The following is a 3,567-nucleotide window of genomic DNA, read 5'->3' as shown; positions in this document are numbered from 1 at the left end:
TATATATTCCTAAATATATAAATGCAGCCCTTTCAGTCTACATGTTACTTGTATGTGTATGATTTCATGGTATTGGGTAACCAATTTCTATGGTTTTTTTCAGGAAAGACTGTTTCCTGTTGTCAACATTTTTTAGTTGTCTGTAGTTCTTTGTCTAGAGTTGGTGTGTTGTGAGATTAACCTCCACCCCCCCACCCCGCTAATGTGTGTTAATGCTATCCTTTTAAAAAACTTTCAGAATTGTTATGTGTATGAGTGTTTTGCTTGAGTTTATGTGCATATACCACATACATGCCTATTACCTGCAGATACCAGAAGAAGATGTTGGAGCCAAGGGAACTGGAGTTACAGATGGTTGTGAGTAACCATGTGAATGCTGAGAACTGGATCTAGGTCCTCTGAAAGAGCAGCAAGACTCTAACTGCTGAGCTGTCTCCAGCCAGCCAATATCAGTAGTATTTTAATTTGTGTATCTGCATTGCTTTTGTTTCTCATGTTGAGGATATGATGATTGAACATTTAGATATGTTCTATAAAATGTGGCTGTTCAAGTCCCTTGCCTATTTTTTTTCCTTCTTGAACACTGTTTTATCCTTTTTTTTTTTTGGTGATGACTTTAGATGCATTCTGCTTTTATGAATTTAGTGAGGTGTACTTGGAATAATACTTTGAATATAATATATGTTTAGTCTGTTTTTGATATGTAGCATTCATAAAATCAGTGCTAGTCAAGATAATTAAGATATCCATCTCACTAAATTGTTTTCTAGGAGCTTTATAATCCTTCGTGCACCTTTCCCACTAGTTCAACTTTTGTAAGACAAAAAGCAATTTCGACAAATGATACAATTATATAAATAAATGAAGTAGCACAAAGGAACATATGATGTAATTAACTACCTATTTCAAGAAATTGAAAGTTCATTGTAATTCAGAAAACACTTTAATAGGCTTGAAAACTAAATTGAATGCTGGGAGAAAGAAGGCAGAGTTAATGGGATGCCATGTAGCTACCGTAGGAGACAGACACCCCAGAACCTTGCCAGTAAACTATAAGCCTCATAGTAAAATATAAAATAATGGAAATGGGTTATTTAAGATATAAGAATTAACCAGAAATACACTTAAGCTTTTGGCCAAATAGTATTGCAAATAATACAGTTTCTGTGTGGCTATTTCTGGTCTGAGCGACCTGGGAACAAACAAGCATGTTTTGCCAACACCCCGTATTTATTTGAATCCCTTTCTGTGAAGTTGTGGATTCTTAAAAATTTTCATCTCTTTAATTACTTCTTATCTTTATGATGTGGCCCCTAGAAATTGTTGGTGAGAACTAATGATAACCTAATGGTTGATATAGTAAGATAACCAGAATAAACTGGTAATAAAACAATGATTAAAATTAACCTTCATTCATACACAGATCTAAAGAGCTTGTATTTTAAAGGATGAGTTTATGCCTAAGTTACTTTAATTGATAATTTGGGTACACAGAATGTGTATGACAAAGATCCATTTCTTTATTAAATTACTTTTTTAAATCTCGTGTTGATTTATGAACCTGTGAACAAAATTCTGACATACTTAGAACAACTGAAATGTCTGTCCCTGAGAGAAACTAGCACCCAGTACAGCTGTGCACTTGAGTGAATAGCTCATACATCACTAAGTATTCAATTTCTTGAGGACAGTTTGATAAGGGGGCTTTTTACACACCCTTAGCTCTTCTGGAGTTCACAGTGTAGAACAGGAAGCCCTCACCTGTGCGGCAATCCTTTTTCTGCCCCTCAAGTGTTGGGATTATATGCATGTACCATCATACCCAACTGCATTTAGCCTTTAGATTGTGATTATTACAGGGACTCCCAGATGCAATTGTGAAGGTCTGTATGATACTACTGTCTATACAAACTGCATATCAGTAACAATACGTGCAAAAGTTGATTATTACAGTTTTGACGTGTTTATTCTCTTACGTTTGAAACCTGTTTATGTATGTGACAGTGTTGAGGTGCTGGGTTATAGTATGAGGTCTCTACTGTCCCTTCCCATTATCACTGAAGTTTACTCCCTGCTTCCTTTCCATCCCTCCCTCTCTCCTTCCCTTCAACATTGGTGCTGGTTATAGGACCACCATCTTAGCCACCACAATTTAAGCTCTTAGACTCCAAACTTTTTAGCTGAAAAAAAAAATATATATATATATATATATAATTTATATACATATATAAACTACCAGCTAAAGTATTCTGTTATTCTAAAATAATTTTACATATATATTTGTGAGTTGTTTTTTAAGGAAGCAATTGTTCTCGATTTTTATTAGTTCTCTCTTCCTTGAGAAAAATGACCAGTGATGAAAACTAGAAGAGGAAATGCTTATTTTGCTTCTTGGTTTTCAAGAGTTATTAGTCCATCTTAGCAAGACAGGTGCATTAACAGGATTCGCTAAATGTCAGGTAGTGAGAGCTGGAGGTATCCACTCCTCATATGGTAGAGAACAAGGAAGCAGAGACTGAAGGCCAGTATGAGGAGTAGGTATAAACTTCAAAAGTCTGTGAGTAATGACCCACTGCCACAGGCTCCAAGTTTTATCACTATTATGAGAACCATGAAAGACTGAATTAAAGCAATAACAGCTATTGTTGCAAACACCCAAAACTTCAGTTCCGTAACCAGTACTAAGAGTTTTATTGAGATCAATCTTCTGGTCCCCACTGGTACCCCTAAACCCTTCAGATCTGCTTCTTATAACGCATGTTACCTTTATCTTTGTTCAGCTCTACATCATGTATATGGCTTCACTTAGCTGGGTATCCCACATGGGATGTTCTCGGGATTTCCTTGTAGAGACTTTGAGTGTACAATGCACCACTTGTCCTCAGTAGCATTTCTGAAACAAGCTTTCACAAACTCCTCATGCATATCTTATTGCTGCCAAGTGCTGTTACCATCTTAAAGTGTAGCCCAAATCCTGGGGCCATAATCACAGTGACCTCTGCATAATGCATGAGAATGCAAGTTTAGTTGATCTTTTTCTAGGAGGGAAGCCTTTGTTTAGCATTCTCAATTCAGGTATGTTTCAAATGAACTATAAACTTGCATTTTCATGTTTTTGAGTGGTGCTATATTCTCAGGTGCTCCTAGTTGTTTTCCCAGTGCACATTATGCATTTTTGCCTAATGGTGTTAATCTCTATAAAGGTTACAGAAACTATGGCATGACTTGTCTACAGTTTTAAATTTGACAGGATAAGTAGCTTCTTATCTAGTTCTCAGAAAATTTTGAAAAATGTGTTTTGAAAGTTTTTATCCCATTCCCCAAATCCCTCCCCCAATCACCTGCCCTTCACTGCCAACCCACTTTGTGCCCCTCCTTTTAAATCCAACAAGTGCAGTTTGTGCTTCCCATATATTTTATGTGTGAACTTCTGCTGGAGTGTGGTTGAGTTATGAAGTGTTAACACTCTGAAAGAAAACTGACTCCATTTCCCAGCAGCCATCAATTGCCAAAAGCTCTTCAGGTTTTGAGTGGGAATTCAGTCTACTTTCTTTCTCCATGGTGGGA

Source organism: Microtus ochrogaster, unplaced genomic scaffold (genome assembly GCF_000317375.1).
Source record: "Microtus ochrogaster isolate Prairie Vole_2 unplaced genomic scaffold, MicOch1.0 UNK109, whole genome shotgun sequence".
Classification (NCBI taxonomy): domain Eukaryota; kingdom Metazoa; phylum Chordata; class Mammalia; order Rodentia; family Cricetidae; genus Microtus; species Microtus ochrogaster.
This window is presented reverse-complemented; position numbering follows the sequence as displayed.